The following is a 19742-nucleotide window of genomic DNA, read 5'->3' on the forward strand; positions in this document are numbered from 1 at the left end:
CAATATAAGCACAAAATCAGGGAACTAGGCATACAGAAGTGTGCATGCAAAGCTTTAAATTATTCCCATAGGTTCAACCGAAGCACCTAATGCAAATGCCAATAATGATTTAAGTTTTTGCTGATGTGCTTCTGCATGCTTAAAGCCCTAATTGTTCTAACACTTGGAGTTAGCACTTTCCAGCTGAACTAAGTGATCTCCAAATGCAAATACCTTGATTAGGTATAGAAGCTAAATAGAGCAGTTCTATACAGCTGTCGTGCACTGAATATATTATTTATGATTGAAAATACTACAGTTAAGTATGTACAAAGTGCCTAGGAGATTTAGGAGCACACAATCTCTTGACTTTCAAAGATTCTTATGGAATGCCCACAACTTGCTATGCATACTGCATCCTCCACTGACTCTGCACAGGCAATATTTCTGTGTACAAGCAACACATACTGATTAAAAAAATTAGCTTGAAAGCTCCCCCTTCCTGTTTTCTAGTTTAATTATAAGGAAAGCTACAGGCATCTCAATGTGGACAAAATTCTTAATGATTTCTGTATTAGAAAACATTGTAAATTCTTCAGAGACAATTATGATCAAGTTTTGTGCATTGCACCCTGCAAACTATATTTGATTATACTTTAAAACATTTAATTACTTAATGCAGGTTTTATTATAATGTACATGATTTCAGTACAGTAGATGATGGATGTACTCTAAGATGAATCCTGCCCCTAATTGTGCCATAAATGTAAATAATATTTCATTATTTGTGATGCAGCCATTTAAATTATGTTAGTGTTCATCTTGTGCTAATGGGGATATCTTCTGCCTTCTGATTCTTCTTGCTAAAGGAAGGTTATTTTTGTTTAGATGTGAGGTTTTGGTTTCTCAGATTATATTTTCCTTTCTCTTAAGTCCTTGAAGAACGTGCACTGAGGTTGCAAGTTGTTGTCAGGTAGCCAGTATAACCGTACACAATCATTTTAGTCATTAACATCCACATGTTGGCCAAAAGGTTCCAAACTCCCTATGGAATCTGCATGTTGTGTCTTGCCTCATCAGGGACTTGATCCTGCAAGGTGCTCAAGCAGTTTAGCTCCAATCTAACAAACCATTTCAGCATATGCTTAACTTAGCATGAGTAGTGCCACAAAGGGACTGCTCATAGGCTGAAAGATAAGTACATGCTTTAGTGCTTTGCTGGATCAGTACCAAAGGAGTCATCACCCTTATGATTAATTATGAGAATTAGTTAATGTTTACATAGTGTTTTGAAGAGGTATAATGACCTCATCCCTTGCCCACTGAAGCTACAAGTAGCTCTTCCACTACTTCAGGAGGTGTTGGCCCAGGCCACAAGTAGATAGAAGAGATGAAGGCAAGCAAAATGTTTTGCTTCACACAAGACACACGTAAAGAATTTAGATTTATTATCTGATATAAAGTTGACTTTAAGTATGCCATTATTTGAACCGGGTATATCAATATGAAGGCATAAACACAGTCTTGGCTGCAAAGACCAGTCACATGTGATTCATATTTACATTGGATGATCTTCTGTCCATGCTTCATGTGTATTTATAATTACAAACTAGCAATCAAATGTCATCCAGATTTGGGGATACATACATTTTGCAGGATATTAATAAAGAAAATGTAAAATGTTGTGTATTCTAAATTCTTTGCTCATTCCCCTCACTTTTCCTAATTTACATAAATATGTTGAGCAATACAATGAGTTATAGGATGGGGTTATTTTATTTTGCAAAACTTGATTTAAATCAATTAAACAATGTTAGCTTTATATTTACATATTCAAGCCACACTATAAATCATTGGTGATTATTTTACAGTATTCCACATCAGCAGTATGTTCCAAAAATCCTGGCACTAGGACTAAAATATATAGACTTGAAAGCTGTAAAATTGTAGTTTCATTACATTTTCTGTATGGAATATGCATTCTGAAGAAGGTTGTAAATCAAATGATAATGGAAACTAAATTTTCACTGTTTACAAACAGCCTCAGAGCTTCAAAGTGCAAGACTGACATAAATGAGAATTCAGCACAGTTCTTGTAATATTATATTATTATTAGAAAGCTATGTCTGAAGAAAATAAGCATTTTAGATATTGCTCTTTGGGGAAAAAAGCAGGCTTATGTTACTGTAGTTTAAACAGGATAACCTGTTCTCTCAGAGACTGCTAAAATCCATTAATACCACCTCCATTTGATAAATACAATGCTGCTGACCACAGATCCTTAAGAAAAGTGTCAAGTGGGATAAAACAGAATTGACCCAATTGTAGTAGACACCTAACATCTAGCATGGATGTATCTTCTCAAAGAAGAAACATTATCCATTGAATTTTCATGACATTCAAAAAGGACCACCCGTTCTGCTAAGTGAACATTGGTGGTTCTTAAACTGAAAGTGACATTGGAAATAAATTACTTAATTAAAAACATTCTACATTTTGATCTTTTCAAATACTTTCATTACATTCCAAGTATTTTAGCTGAATCAAGAGCATATGCTCCTCTACTGGATCTCTAACTAAGAAGTGACCCCAAATGTAGTTACAAATATCTATTCATTCCTTATTAGTAGAACATTAATCTACAGCCCTAGTTTCAATCGCAGTTAACTCACACTATTAACTCAAAAAGAGTAATCGTGATTAATCGTACTGTTAAACAATAGAATATCAATTTAAATTTATTAAATATTTTGAATGTTTTTCTACATTTTTAAATATATTGATTTCTATTACAACACAGAATACAAAGTGTACAGTGCTTGTTGTTGTTTTTTATTTGAATATCTCCTGTTCTGTTTTACCCACATTCTGCCATATATTTCATGTTATAGCAGTCTCGGATGATGACCCAGCACATATTTGTTTTAAAAACACTTTCACAGCAGATTTGACAAAACACAAAGAAGGTACCAATGTGAAATTTCTAAAAATAGCTACAGCACTCGGTATAAGAAGGTATAAGAATCTGAAGTCCAAAACTGGAGAGAGATGAAGTGTGGAACATGCCTTCAGAAGTCTTAAAAGAGCAACACTCCAATGCGGAAACTACAGAACCTGAACCACCAAAAAAGAAAATCAACCTCCTGCTGATGGCATCTGACTCAAATGATGAAAATGAACATGCAGCGGTCTGCTCTGATTTGGATCGTTATCAAGCACAACCCGTCATTAGCATGGACGCATGTCCTCTGGAATAGTGGTTGAAGCATAAAGGGACATATGAATCTACAGTGCATCTGGCATGTAAATAACTACAACAGTGCCTTGCGAATGCCTGTTCTCACTCTCAGGTGACATTTTAAACAAGAAGCAGGGAGCATTATCTCCTGCAAATTGTAACCAAACTTGTTTGTCTGAGTGATTGGCTGATGTAGGACTGAGTGGACTTATAGGCTCTGAAGTTTTACATTGTTTTATTTTTGAATGCAGTTATTTTTTGTACATAATTCTACATTTGTAAGTTCAACTTTCATGATAGAGATTGCACTGCAGTATTTGTATTGGGTGAACTGAAATACTATTTTTTACAGTGCAAATATTTTAAATAAAAAATAAATATACAGTGAGCACTGTACACTTTGTATTCTGTGCTGGAATTGAAATCAATATATTTGAAAATGTAGAAAACAGCCAAAAATATTTAAATAAATGGTATTCTATTATTGTTTAACAGCACGATTAATCATGATTAATTTTTTAAATTGCTTGGCAGCCCTAACTGAAACACATGTAATATGTAACCATATCTCCTGCACTTCAAAATCTAATCAGCTTATCTTTCTGCAATGGCAACACAAATTGGTTCTGAATTTCATTTAATGTTACTGTCATGTCAAGATTTAACGTGTACTTAGAAAATTTTATTAGAAAATGAGATTGCTTAAATATTTACAATTACTATAATTCCACTTTTTGAGTTTTTAAACTGTAATATTTGCAGATTTGCATGCTGTTTGCAGGTTAGTACAAATGAGTCTATAAATAAACATGGAAATCAAACGTTCCATTTTTGTGTCTAATAAATCTTTATGCTTAGACTTTCAAATACTGTTTACCTATCTATTATAACTCAGTTACAGTATTTCCCTCTTAAAAATTTAGCCTTCTCCAAACCATTTCTGGCTTTAAACATTTAATTTTTCATGATTGTGCCCAATTAAGCTATTTTGGTTTTCATTGCTTTATGAAAAGTCAAACAGAATGATAGTCTTCTATATTTAACAGCAGCCTTTAGCGGAAACCTTATAGCATGTTTTCTGTACTTCACATAACACTTTATCATTATAGTATACAACAGTTGCTTGTGTTGACTATTTTTGATCGTCCGTGTACAACTCTGTGTATACATTTTAAATGGATCCACTCCTGACAATCCCTGTGGCATTCTGATAAATCATGGTTTTTTTTCTTTTGTTACAGTACATACTTACAGATTTAGAAGAAATAAGAATAAACTGGGAAAGGCTTAATTAAAGGATGCATGCATTTTAATAAGGAAGCTACATTATAAGCAAACACTAACCATTTATTACTACCATTCTTATTCACTGAAGTGATTGATTTTTAGCAGATAGCCTGTTTCATATTACACAAAAAAATGGTTGTAAAAGTCTTGAAACCAAAGACATGGAACTACTGTTTAATTCACTGAACCTAAGTATCCACCTTCATCAGCTAACTTTATTCAATTAGTATGCACCCAATAATTAAATACATTAGAATTACATTACATGAACAAATCAGAATATAAATAGTTTCATCAATTAATCTGCTGAATTAAATGAAGTGAAACTTGTAAATAGATTTTAATTCAGAAACAGTTTATATTCCTGTATTTAATACCTGCTTGCTAGAAGGGTAGAAATGATTCCTGAATCACATTGGAAATTCCCCTTTGAGCAGAGAGCTGAACAGACCTTTCCTGCCCCTTAAGCTCCACACTTCCTGAGGAGTGTGAATAGAAAATCCATGAGGTGGGGTTTCTGCACCCCTGGCATGACACCGAGGAACATGCTGTCAGCCCAGAATAGGCTGGTGCAGATGGTTAGGGTAGAGGAAACTGCCCCTGAAGCCCCTTGCAAGTAGCATGGGACTACAGTCACTTCTCCAGCCTTCAAAATGGAGTAACAGGCATGGAGGGGTTACGTTGCAGCCACCATATTTTGGCCGTAGGTTGGGGGAAGTAAGTTCCATACCATCCCCATCTCCTGGGTACTTTGATGACAGCTTACATCTACAATAGACATTTCCCTCTAATCTATCTCATTGTTGCAGCTGCATGGATGTAGCTGCACCAGTTCTAGAAAAAGGGGAAAGTTTAGGGCAAATATCACTAGCATAGGCACAGCCACAAAAAAAGGAGGTAAAGTTTCCATGTAACAATGTATTGACTGAAATTTAAATAGGCAATTCCTCAGAAGTTCTTAATTGGTAATGCCATATGGGAGAAAATGAAGCACTGTGGATGTGCTCATTTACCAGTTATAGCAAAGGGAATAAGGGAAGTATAAGAAGTTCAGCTGATGGAACTCTGCAGATAATATCACATATTTCAGGGATTATACTTGATGGTGAGAGAGAGAGAGAGAGAGAGAGAGTGTGTGTGTAAAGGGCTTGATTCTCATTTACACTAATGCCACTTTACACCATTCTGGCAGTGCAAACTGACAGTGTCATGACTGTAATTTATCCCTATTTTAAGAGCTTCTTATACTGCCAAAGTGATATAAAAGGGGCCTTAATAAAGTAAGAATCAGACACAAAAACATTTGGTTGTTTGCAGCTGTTGCTGGTTATCATCAGCTATTTTTCCTTTGTTTCTCTCCATCTTCCTGGACAGGACTAGTTAACTATCAGTGGAATTTTCCTTAATTTCTTATTCTTTCCCAGCCATAGGGATCTATTTTTAATTGTGATGGAGTAAGCACCATCATTTTATTGTTAGAAAAGTACTTTCTTCCTTTTCTAGATAGAACTGCAGGAGCGATGTAAAAACATGGCAGAATTTGGATTACCTATCAATAGGCACCGCTTCTGAAATACTTTCATACACCATCTTATAGACATCTTATAATGGTGAACTCCAGGCTGTAGAAGCAAAAGGCTATAGAATTTTTCACCTCTATAGTTAGCTAAAATCCAGTGTAGATTCCTAGTGACAAAACTTATCATATAACGGCTATTTCTGATCAATGTGAAATAACTTGTTAGTCTCAAACCAGCTCCTACTGGACATGTGTCTTACATCACAAACCATTGAACATATTGACTCCTTTGTTGGAGTTCTCAGGGGAGAAATAATCACTGAAGTCAATGGAACAACTTACATGCTTGTAGTTAGGCAAGTGCTGAAGTACCTTGCAGAACTGGGGCTTAAATAAGTAAGAAAGCTACTGAGGCATTCATCCCAGGGCAAAGATTGTGGTAGAGTAATGGGGCAATATGAGGAAGCTTGTACTACTGCTATATATGAATAAGTTGATGACGACTTCTGCCTCGGGGGCTAACAGCAATGAATTCACTTAGTATGTGTCTACACTAGAAAAACTAGTGCCTACATAGCAGTGCATTTACACCGATGCTGAGCCATTAGTGTAGGCCAGTGGCTCTCAACCTTTCCAGACTACTGGACCCCTTGCAGGAGTCCAATTTGTCTTGCATATCCCCAAGTTTCACCTCACTTAAAAACTACTTGCTTACAAAAATCAGACATAAAAATACGAAGTGTCACAGCATACTATGACTGAAAAATTGCTTATTTTCTTATTTTTACCATATAATTATAAAATAAATCAATTGGAATATAAATATTCTACTTACATTTCAGTGTGGCGAATAGAGAGCAGTATAAACAAGCATTGTCTGTATGAAATTTTATTTTCTACTGATTTCACTAGTGCTTTTTATGTAGCCTGTTGTAAGACTAGGGCTATGGCTACACTTGCAAATTTGCAGCGCTGCAGCAGGGTGTGAAAACACACCCTCTCCAGCGCTGCAAATTGCAGCGCTGCAAAGCGCAGCGCTGCAAAGCGCCAGTGTGGTCAAAGCCCCAGCGCTGGGAGCGCAGCGCTGTACGTTATTCCCCACAGGGAGGTGGAGTACGGACAGCGCTGGGAGAGCTCTCTCCCAGCGCTGGCGCTTTGACTACACTTAGCGCTTCAAGCGCTGCCGCGGCAGTGCTTTGAAGTGCAAGTGTAGCCATAGCCTAGGCAAATATCTAGATAAGTTGATGTACCTCCTGGAAGACCTCTGCCTACCCTAGAGATACATGTACCCCTTGTTGAGAACCACGGCTCTAGACAAACTCAGGCTTTTTTTACCAGTATGTCATGAAATTCTACACAGGTGTAATGCAGAAGGAAGAAACAAAGGGAAAATCAGCAGTAAGAGAACAGCCGACTATCTGCAGCCCACCAGCAAGTACTGTGCAGGGAGCCACCATGCTACTCCACCACTTTATTCGCTACTTGAGGCTTCACTGTTTTCTGTGTGGAACTGCATCCCAGAAATGATTTGCATGAACAGTGTCTCCAAAACACTGTGTTAACATTAGAAAAGCCTGAAACAGTGGAGTCTCTCAGTGTTTCAAAGTGATTTTTTCCTATAGAACTAACTTTAGCAGGAGGCTTTGGGAGCAATTAAAAAAGTGTGCTTTCTTGGACAGTTCAGGGCAGGATTTCCAGGGGTAAAATGACATCATTTTTTATACCATTGATACTGCCTGTGCAGCTGCGACATTGGCTGGATTTTCTGTAATATGGTTATCTCGCAGTCCAGAATCTGTTCTCCAGTGGTTCACTTGCTTATAAACTTCTAACCTATCCACTTCTCAATCCCTTGTTACTTTTTCCTTGGTGTCACCATGTCTCAGTAGGTCACAGCTGAGAGTACCAGATTCAGAAGAAGCTGCTGAGAAATGGGGCAGACTCACCACAAACTGGTGGTTATTCAATCATTAAATTATACCAAGTCAGTAACAAAAGTAAACTTCTGTCTCGCCTCACTAGTTAACAAGAAGTCAGGGATGCAGTCTCCTTTGGCATTCCAGCCCTTATCTCACCACCCAGACACTGGATTCTATGATGAATAGTTATTGAAAACCAAATTTCATCACATATATGGTCCTGCTAATCAAGAGATCAGCCACTTAGCCAGTCAATACATAACTCAGATTTTACCCAATAATCATGTTGCTGCCAATCCTTTAGTAACTAAAATTTAAAGGTTTATTAATAAAAGAAAGGAAGAAGAGAGTTTAAAATGGTTAATAGATCATATACATACAATAATTGCAAAGTCCTTATATCAGGTCTGTAGCAGTGATGTTATAGACTGTTGGCTTGTAAAGTCTCTCTGGTAACTTCCAAAAGATTGGAAGATCCATAGCTCAATACGCTCCTTTTAGATGTCAATCCACAGTTCAGAGAATCAGGAAAGGGCAGGAAAGAGCCCAAATGGAGATATCTCAGAGGTCTTTTATACTCTTTGCCAGGTGCCTGGAAATTTACTAGCTCAAACACAGCTCACAACCTCTGTTTGTGGAAAGCTACTGCTCTAAGATGGAGTACAGGGTCACATGAGCATATTGCATGTCCTTACATGCTTTGATGACTCTCAGAGGCAGCCATTGCCCATATCTGTGCTGAAGCATCCACAGAAAGGCTATCTGGGCGGAACAAGTTTTTTCTATGGCCCATTTTTAGAGCAAAGTGCCCTTAATAGGCCATCAAGCTTAAATAGTCCATTCCCAATAGGCTGGCTAGACTGAATGTAAACTACCTCAGGGGTGTTACCCCAGGAACAAACACATTTGAGATATAAATACAAAGGCAATATTTATAACTTCTGATACAGTGATGATACATGGCTTTACACGGGATAATCTTATTTAGCCAATCATATCTTTACCATTGACACCTGACATGACATACTTTGTACAAGATTTGTTGCAACTGTCTAACATCTAATATCAATGATATAAATGGTCATATTTCAATCATACAGCATCACATTTGGTCTTTTAGTTCTAGTTCTTTATTTTTTCTTTGATATGTTAACTATAGGTTGTGAAGAATCCAAGTGTTGTACAGTTATTTCTGTCTTAGCGGGCTCTCTCTCTCTGTCTGTCTGCTATTATATGATTACATGCTTTCTTAACTGACTGGCTCCTTCCTAGCTTCTCTCTGGACTCAGTTCTCAGCTCTAGCCAAGCTATACTTATTTGAGGATGCATTGCAGGGTGAAAATTTGACAGTAGATTTTCAGATCTAACCACCTCTCCAGGGACCAGTACACTTGGCTGTGGTGTGACTTCTTGTGCAAAAGAAAATTACTCACCCACTATTAACAAATACAGGAAACTCCAGTGTAGTCCCCTGAAAAAGAGGAAACAATCTTTAAAGATATAGAAGTCAATCTCTAAAGAAACTATTGCAAACTGGATATATGACACTCTACTTAAGTAAAAACATATTCAAATGATAAACTGTGGAGTGAAATCATTTTGTACCTACAGCTCTCGAGTCAGAGGTAATAAAATAAGGAATCAGAGAACAACCTCCATCTTGGATACAAGAAACCCAGTTGTACTGGGAAATTCTAGTCAAGTGATGCAGGTAAAGCCTAGATAGCTGGTGTTTCAAAAGATGGCTGGTACCAATCTATAAACAATAAAACCTGAAAGGAAAATTATTAGCATAGTTTTCCAAGTTCTTAAACTGGTTATATATTTTTTTAAATCTACTTCTAAGTAATGATCTGAGATTTCAGGTTCCAGACAATTCAGATTATAAACACATTTTCTTTTCCAGTTAGTTTAATTAAAATTCTTCAAATCATTTAACAAAGGGTCTCCATTATTTTGTAGTACGATAAGACACACAAAAGTGTCCAATCCATTAAAAAGAGTAATTTTTATATAAATCATAATTGTACCAAGTTACAAACTTTTTAGCCTTCCATATACCCCCTCAAATTATGCTAGAAAAAAGTGTATTGTCCAATGGCATCAAGGAGAGGTTATAGTAGTATCAATCATTCTTCTTCTTTATTTTACAAAGATGGGATCCATATTAAGTTAAATCTATTCAACAGAGAAATGGGCTAAACTACCTACCAAATTAATATATTTAACGCTTTGGCTCTTTTGGCTATTTTATTGTACAAAACTTATTTTTAATATTATACTGAATGTTACACACTAAATATATAATTGCAGCCTTTACACTAAGCATTTCAATGTAATATTTTATTCCTTAATAATAAACAATTTATTTTAATTGATATTAGTATATGATGCATCAGCTCATCTGTAGGAGAAGTACCAACAAGACATATGAGTGTGGGACAGTTAATGACACTAAAGATGAATGAATTGCTCATGTAAATACATTTTATCACTGCCTTGTGTGCCCAAGGATAGAAGGATGTTAGATTATCACTTAATTAGTACTTTGGTGACTATTACAGCTAGATGTGACCCTAATATTTCACATATGACATGCCCCTTTCACAAAGTGATATTCTATCATTCTTCCTGGGGTTGGTTCTTCAGCTGGAGGCCAGTGCAATGAGCTTCATTACATGTACATCTATTATTAGATTATTACATTTTGGGGCAGTGGCAATATCTGTTCTGGAAGACAAGTAGCACACTTTGGGTGGCATAAATATAAAATTATTAAGCATCTAAATTGCTGAAGACAGAGCTTCCTAATCTGCTGAATATAGATGTGATAAAATATTCAGGAATCACTCATCTATCTACACAGTTCATGATGACAAGATCATGTTTTAGCTTTATTCTGAAAATACTGATGAGAGAGCCCCACAATGATTTCTACTCTAACATGACCCATGCAATGAGGGTTGGAAACCCTCCAGGGTTGCCCTGGAGCCTCCAGGAATTAACAAATTAATCTTTCATTAAAGATTATGTTATGTGATGAAACCTCTAGGAATACATCCAGACTAAATTGGCAACCCTAATAACCATGGCCCTCATTGATTTACAAAAAACAAAACAGGAAGGCAGGCAAATGGAGCACGCTTCTATGCAAGACCCTCCCAGTCATAACCCATGAAAAACTACAGGCATACATAGCAGCTATAAAGGAATCCAGAAGAAACTTCCACTCCAACACAACTGAATCAGATCAACCTAGACCAGAAGAATTATTTTATGCAGTAGACTGAGTAATTGATCTAGAATCCCACCATCTGCCCTAAGAGGCAAGTCATGTTCTGTGTAAAAAATTCCCACTACAATCTCCCACAAAATCAGAGCAAGACTTAGAGACAAAAGAAACTAGACTCAAACTTGGAATGACTTCCAGCCCACCTTATTTGATGGAGTTTGGCCTAGTCACACAATCAAAAGCCCAGGAGACTCTAAGGGACGTCTGACTCACCACCTGCAAACATGATCCCTGTCCTCCATAGCTCTGTTAAGTATAATGAGGATCTTATCCCTCTCCTTGATAAGGGAGATCGTTGATGCCCTTTTCAAAGAAGGTGAGCTACCAGATATCCTTAAAAATGCAATAGTCTAGCTTATCTTGAAGAAATCTGCGCTTAATGTCAGCAACCTTATCACTAACAGCATATATCTTCTATCAACACCATGGACAGCCTTCTCCTAGTAGGGATAAGTTGACCAACCTCTGATACTGCTAGATCTTTCTGCAGCCTTCAACACCACTGGTGCTGATGACAAATGTACAAAATCTTTAAATAGGAAAGCACAATGCTGGATTTTCTCATTTCTATGAGTACCCACTCCTTGTCACCCAGATCCCTACCATATGGAGTCCCACATGGTTCAATACTCTTAACTCCTGCATTATTTCTTTGTCCATGGAAGTAGCCCCCACCATCAACAAAATGCATCAGAAGATGTTAGCCCATTTAAAGTAGATATGTTGGTTGAAAAGATAAAACATTTTATAGAATTTGCCAATATGCTAACATCATTGACAATCAAGGGCATCAAACCAGAGACTGTCAATGTGGATCAAAGCCATGGTGTTTTGCTGGATGCCTCACTACTCCTAGACCTGCATATTGCCACATCTGGAAGAGCCAACTTCTTTCATCTTTGTTGGGCAGAAAGATCCGTTGAGAACATAACTATGTTAAATCATGGTTTTGTAATCTTCATTTGAACTGCTGTAACTCATTTTGCTAGGTATTGGATACAATCATTAATAGGTGGTGGAAGCTAGTACAGTATGCAGCAGCACACCTTTCTAGACACAGACCACATATGTTGTACAAACGTTACTGGCCTCCCATTTGTTCAAATAAGAGTTCAAAGACATGGGCCAACTTAAACTATAAGGTACTTAATGGGTTAAGGTCTAACTACTTCAGAGAATACTTTACACTTCTATGATTCCTCCTGGACTTCTGAACAGACCCAGGCTCCAGCTGTCAGACACTGGGACAGAGCACTGTCTACACCCAGGAACTCTGGGTGCATATTACTTGGCAAAAACAACAACAACAAAGTCATACTGAGCCCAAGTTGCACAGTGTTCAGATTAAGGAGTAAAATGAAGGTTTATGATAAAGCCTTTGGCACCAATAAACAGATTAAAAAATATACTGCATGCCTTCCCATCTGTCCTGAAAGATGGAAAGAAAAAATCTCTCCACAAAACAGTGGTTATTTAGCACTTTATAAAATCCTTAGACTGTAGAAAGTTATACAAATCTACTGTAGAGATGTCACTCCTGATATTAGGAGGTATTTCACAGCTTGTGCATTACCTGCTCACACAGATAAATGGAGAATAAATTTAGAATGATCTCAATGGTGATAACTGACAGGATGTAGTTAATTCTGGGTGTGGCCATGAGGTGAACTTGTCTTTTTCAGACTGACTGTAAGGCAATAGTTATTGGATGAAGTTGTGAACTAGTCAGAAGCTAGTTGAGAGTCTGAGGATAAGTATGCCCCTCTAGACTATAAAAATCTAACCCGTCTTCTTCATGGTGTTTGTGAGGGCTCATAAATCAAGACAATGAATTTCCAATTTGTGCTTAAATGATGGAAAACCCTCATGTATTGTTCCTAAAAATAGAACCCAGCGCAATTTGGTGTCAATAACTATTCATTTGACTTCCTTGATGATGGGAAAGGGCTCAGATAGTGTATCATTCATTCTGCTCTAGTGAGTATTCCTTCAGCTGACATACAGATTTGTTAGGCATCCAAACCCAGACAACTACTTCCACAAACCAAGTCAGCTGACAGCATTAAAGGAGTCAATAAACATCTTTATGTTGCTCCATACTCTGAAGTTTTTAGCAAAAAGATCATGTCACTGATACTGAGAGTTGCTTTGAAATTTTCCTTTGCTTGCGGTTAGTAGCAGTTGTCATGTTCTTTAAATTTCAAGGACCAATGCCATCTCTTCAGATACTGGAGTATCTGTACCAGAGTGCATGAAGGCAAACTGCAATCGTATATTTAGGGAGATGCTAAAATAGACAACAAAGAGCAAGTTAGATAACTGAATTTATGCACCAAGCTTGTTACTGTGTGCAGACTTGCAATACATGAGGAGTGAATTTCACCTCAGGTGAATGAGGGAAATTCAAAGTGACTAAGGGTAGTAGAGATCATGAAAACCATGAAAAAGGAGGCTTGATTAATCCACATCCACCCCTAGAACAAAAATATTGCTGACTCAATATTTTTCAGATTAAGGACTCATTTCCTTGAAAAGGTGTCAGGGTACTGTGAAGATGACCACAACCAACAAATTTCAGAGAGCAATATCTTCTCAAGAGTCTGCAAACTTGAAAAATATAATTGGACAAACTGACTGTACGTCCTTCTTGAGCTTCATGGCTACATCTGGCTTATCTAGGCCTCAGGCAAGCCACTTAGACAGTGGTCTGTATGGAGGGAAGTGCAGGACTGCAATTCTCTAGGAGGAACTTCTTCGCAGAGGTAGAATTCCTTCCAGACCTCCCCAGTGTGCTTGGGAGAATGCCTGCTGCTACACCCTCCAGGCCCCCCAGGACATACAGCATTTAGGTCCTAGATGTCTTGCATGGCAGGAGAGATCCCTATGCTCCAGGGAGTGCAGGGACTGTAGTTATGCCTTGCAGTTGAATGAGCATGCAGGGTGTTGTGTATTTGGTTGTCATGGGTTTTGTTACTATGGCAACTGAGTTAGACTATTAAGGGATAGCTCAGCCGGTTTCAACCGGCTGAGTGAGCTCTCTGTTTCTGTAAATAAAATGGAGGTTTTGGTTAGCTGTCTGCTCTCTGGCCTCAAGTGATTGCTTCCTACACCGGCTGCCCCTAGGACATAACACTGGCGACGAGGGTGGGATCCTGGTGCTGCTCCAGTAACAGAAGGAAGTAGAAGTCAAGGTAAAGACCAAACAAAGAAAAAAAGCTGCTTGTTTGCACTGACTGTTTAAGTGAAACTAAAAATCATGGCTACTCTGACCAGGCCCCTGGAGCCTTTTGATGAGAATACAGAGCAGTGGCATGTGTATACTGAGCGTTTTGAGCTTTTTGGTATTGCAAATGACATTACAGAAGCGAAGAAGGTGCCAATATTCTTAACTGTTGTAGGGGCTAAAACCTACTCTCTGCTACGCAGCTTACTACACCCTGTTAAGCCTCAGACTAAATCTTACAGTGACATTGTGGAAATCCTGGGGTCTCATTTCTCCCCAAAACCACTGGTAATTGTTGAAAGATATAGGTTCCACAAAAGAGACCAAAAGGAAGATGAAACAGTTGTACAATTTGTAGCCATTTTAAAAAAGCTAGCAGAACACTGTGAATTTAAAGAGATGTTAAATGATGCCCTGCGTGACAGGTTAGTGTGTGGCCTCTGCAGTGAAGCTATACGGAAGTGCCTACTGACAGAGGCTCAGCTTACATTACAGAAGGCTGTTGATATTGCTGTCTCTATGGAACTGGCTACAAGGGAGGCACAATACATCGGTGCATCCCCTAGGGTGCAAAAAGTGTCACAAGAACTGACCCACAAAACGGTGCAGAGTCAAGAATGTTACCGCTGTGGTAAGCTGGGTCACCAGGCATCAGAAGGCTGGTGTAAGGACCTGGTGTGTCGACACTGTGGCAAAAAGGGACACATTGAGTGTGCCTGTAAACAAAAGAAAAAGAGGCCTGTGGTCTGGCCGACAAAAAGAGGAACCTTGCATACCCTAGAGCAGACCCAGGATGATCAAGGTGACACCTCCTCACAAGAGGAAGTGCCACTGCTTTTTTTGTCTTTGGCAGCGGGCTCACATGAATACTGGGTAACCCCCTTATTGGAGGGCAAACCTATACGCATGGAACTAGACACCGGTGCAGCTGTCTCGCTGGTTCCTGAGACTGTGTATAAGGAAAAGCTACAGCATCTTCCGCTTAAGGCAACAAAAACTGTTCTGAAGACGTATACAGGTGAAGCTGTGCCCATGTTGGGCACTATTGATGTTAAGGTGGAGCTCAATGGACAGGCGGCTAAATTGCCACTGTTTGTGGTGAGAGGTGACTACCCAGCCTTAATGGGTAGGTCTTGGCTTGGGAAGATTCAGCTGAACTGGGCAGAAGTGCACCGGATGACTAAAGAAGAAACCAGTCTAACCCCTATACTAAGGAAACATGCTGCTGTTTTTGGAGATGATTTGGGAAGTATCCCGAGAAAGGGAAAACGGCTCGTAGGTAGCAGTTTTAGACCGAGCTGGATGAGCAAGCGTCTCAGAGGGGTCATTAAGAAAAAACAGAAAGCGTACCAGGAGTGGAAAATGGGAGGGATCAGCAAAGAAACCTACCTTATTGAGGTCAGAGGGTGTAGGGAAGCAGTGAGAAAGGCAAAGCGACGGGTGGAGATGGACCTAGTGAAGGGGATTAAAACCAATAGCAAAAGGTTTTTTAGCCATATAAATAGGAAGAAAACCAAGAAAGAAGAAGTGGGACCGCTTAAAACTTTGAACGGAGTGGAGATTAGGGATAATCTTGGAATGGCACAATATCTGAACGAATATTTTGCCTCGGTCTTCAATGAGGCTAATGAAGGGCTAAGGAATAGTGATAGAGGGACCGATGGGAATGAGGATATGGGGGTAGACATTACGGTATCGGAGGTGGAAACCAAACTTGAACAGCTTAACGGAAGTAAATCGGGGAGTCCGGATAATCTTCACCCTAGAATATTAAGGGAATTAGCGAGTGATATTGCTAGCCCGTTAGCGATGATTTTTAATAAATCTCTAAATTCGGGGATTGTACCGTTAGACTGGAGATTAGCTAATGTAGTTCCTATATTCAAGAAGGGGAAAAAAAGTGACCCAGGTAACTACAGGCCTGTTAGTTTAACATCTGTAGTATGCAAAGTCATGGAAAAAATTTTAAAAGAGAGAGTGGTTACGGAGCAGGAGGCCGATGGCAACTGGGATAGTTTACAGCATGGATTTACGAAAGGTAGATCGTGCCAAACCAACCTGATCTCCTTCTTTGAGAAAGTAACAGATTTTTTAGACAAGGGAAATGCGGTGGATCTAATATATCTGGATTTCAGTAAGGCGTTTGATACGGTACCGCATGAGGAATTACTGGTTAAATTGGAAAAGATGGGGATTGAAATGAAAATCCAGAGGTGGATAAGGAGCTGGTTAAAGGAGAGACTGCAGAGGGTCGTATTGAAGGGGGAACTGTCGGGTTGGAGGGGGGTTACCAGTGGAGTTCCTCAAGGTTCGGTTTTGGGTCCGATTTTATTCAATCTATTTATTGCTGACCTGGGAACCAAGAGTAGGAGTGGGCTGATAAAGTTTGCGGACGACACCAAGTTGGGAGGTATTGCCAATTCGGAAAAGGATCGGGATATCCTCCAGGGAGATTTGGATGACCTTGTAAACTGGAGTATTAGTAACAGGATGAAATTCAATAGTGAGAAGTGTAAGGTTATGCATTTAGGGATGACTAACAAGAATTTTAGTTATAAGCTAGGGACGCACCAGTTGCAAGTAACGGAGGAGGAGGAGAAGGACCTAGGAGTCCTGGTTGATCGTAGGATGACTATGAGCAGGCAATGTGATGTGGCCGTTAAAAAAGCAAATGCGGTCTTGGGATGCATTAGGCGAGGTATTTCTAGTAGGGATAAGGAGGTGCTAGTCCCGTTATATAAGGCGTTGGTGAGACCTCATCTGGAGTATTGTGTGCAGTTTTGGTCTCCCATGTTTAAGAAGGATGAATTCAAACTGGAATGGGTACAAAGAAGGGCCACTAGAATGGTCCGAGGAATGGAAGGCCTGTCGTATGAAAGGAGACTTGAGGAGCTCGGTTTGTTTTCCCTAACCAAAAGAAGGATAAGAGGAGATATGATTGCACTCTTTAAATATATCAGAGGGATAAATACCAGGGAAGGAGAGGAATTATTTCAGCTCAGTGCTAATGTGGACACGAGGACAAACGGATATAAATTGTCAGTCAGGAAATTTAGGCTTGAAATTAGACAAAGGTTTCTAACTATCAGGGGAGTGCAATACTGGAACAGCCTACTGAGGGAAACAGTGGGGGCGAAGGACCTCCATGACTTTAAGATTAAGCTAGATAAGTTTATGGAGGAGATGGTATGATAGGATACCGGGCTTAGTCAATAGGTTAATTAAGTGCCGCACTCGTAAATAGTACATGGGTCAATGATATGATATTCTTAACCTTCTTCCAGAGGGTATGGCTGGAGAGTCTTGCCCGCATGCTCGGGGTTCAGCTGACCACCATATTTGGGGTCGGGAAGGAATTTTCCTCCAGGGTAGATTGGCTGTGGCCCTGGAGGTTTTTCGCCTTCCTCCGAAGCATGGGGCAGGGGTCGCTTGCTAAAGGAGTGGGGGGATCGGCTTATGTGGCCTGCATCTTGCAGGAGGTCAGACTAGATGATCATATTGGTCCCTTCTGATCTTGAATTCTATGATTCTATGATTCTATGATAAGTATGAAGGGAATCACTGTGACATTGAACATTAAACCTGACAGTCCACCAAAATATCTGAAAGCCCGAACTGTGCCATATGCCATCAGGCCAAAAGTTGAAGCAGACCTGGAGCGCCTGGTCACCAATGGAGTCCTAATACCAGTTACCCATAGCTCATGGGCCACTCCTATCGTTCCAATAGTGAAGAAAGATGGCTCTCTCCGGATTTGCGGTGATTTTAAAGTCACACAGTGTTGTGTGCAGAGCAATACCCGCTTCCCCGCATCGATGACCTCTTCGCAGCCCTGGCTGGGGGACAAAAGTTCAGTAAGATTGATCTGAGTCAAGCATATTTACAGATGCACGTCGATGAAAAGTCCCAAGAGCTGTTGACTATTGTGACTCATAAGGGGCTTTATCGATACTGTCGCCTACCCTTCGGAATCACATCGGCTCCCGCCCTTTTCCAGAGGGCTATGGACCAGATCTTGTGTGGCTTGTCAGGAGTTCAGTGCTATCTGGATGATATCCTGGTCACTGGAAGAAATGAAGAGGATCACTTAAAGAATTTAGAGGCTACCCTACAAAGACTGGAAGAGTATGGCCTATGAGTTCGCAAAGACAAGTGTGAATTCTTCAAGCCCTCTGTTGAATATTTGGGACACATCATCGATTCTGCAGGTCTTCATAAGGCCCCTGCAAAAGTTAAAGCTATTGTGGAGGCTCCCCCACCTCGAAATGTAAGCCAGCTACGCTCATTTCTAGGACTACTGAACTATTATGGAAAGTTCATCTCACAGTTAGCCACACTGCTAAAACCACTTCATGAGCTCCTTGGGCAGAACAAGGCCTGGAAGTGGACTGAAGCCTGTGATGTTGCATTTAACAAAGCTAAGGATGCATTGTTAAATTCTGAAGTTCTAACGCACTTTGATCCATCCTTACCCCTGCAATTGGCCTGCGATGCTTCCCCTTATGGAGTGGGAGCGGTCGTGTCACACATTATGCCTTCGGGAGAAGAAAGACCTATTGCTTTTGCTTCACGCACTCTAAGCAAAGCAGAAACTAACTACGCCCAAATCGAACGTGAGGCATTAGGAATTGTTTTTGGAATTAGGAAGTTTCGTCAGTACCTGTTTGGGCGAAAGTTTACTCTTCTTACAGACCATCGACCTCTGACATCAATTTTTGGACCCTACACAGGCATTCCCCCATTAGCTGCTAGTCGTATGCAACGTTGGGCATTGATACTTTCTGCACACACATATGAAATCAAATATCGGAAATCCACTCTGCACGGCAATGCAGATGGCCTCTCAAGGTTGCCTTTACCGGTCAAACATCAAGATAGTGCCCAAAAGGAAATCTTCTACTTTGAACAGGTAGAGAATACACCCATCACTGCTACTCAGATAAAGAAGGCAACCCGCGTTGACCCAGTATTATCCCAAGTTATGGACCTGGTGATGCATGGAAAATCTCGACAAACCTCTCCGGTCTCACCCGACCTTGTTCCCTACATGTCCAGGCGGACGGAGTTATCGGTCCAATCTGGCTGTTTGTTGTGGGGGAGGCGTGTCATTATTCCACCACCCCTGAGATCACAGATGTTAGAATAGCTACATTCCGGTCACTGTGGAATAGTGCGCATGAAGGAAATTGCACTAAGCTATTTTTGGTGGCCTAGATTGGACAGTGCTATTGAAGAGAAGGCAAAAGCTTGTATGTCATGTCAGAGTGTAAGAAATGCACCCCAGT

General features: G+C 39.7%; 1 long non-coding RNA gene across 4 annotated transcripts in view; it reads right to left on the reverse strand.

Annotated features, from left to right (window-relative positions):
• LOC123378852 overlaps positions 1–19742 on the reverse strand; it is a 133345-nt gene that overhangs the window by 63205 nt on the left and 50398 nt on the right. For all 4 annotated transcript variants that reach the window (XR_006582763.1, XR_006582762.1, XR_006582760.1 and 1 more), the window contains one exon: positions 9376–9413. This is a non-coding gene — a long non-coding RNA (uncharacterized LOC123378852). The remainder of the gene's footprint in view (positions 1–9375; positions 9414–19742) is intronic.

This window comes from Mauremys mutica, chromosome 10 (assembly GCF_020497125.1).
Source record: "Mauremys mutica isolate MM-2020 ecotype Southern chromosome 10, ASM2049712v1, whole genome shotgun sequence".
NCBI classification, from domain to species: Eukaryota; Metazoa; Chordata; order Testudines; family Geoemydidae; genus Mauremys; species Mauremys mutica.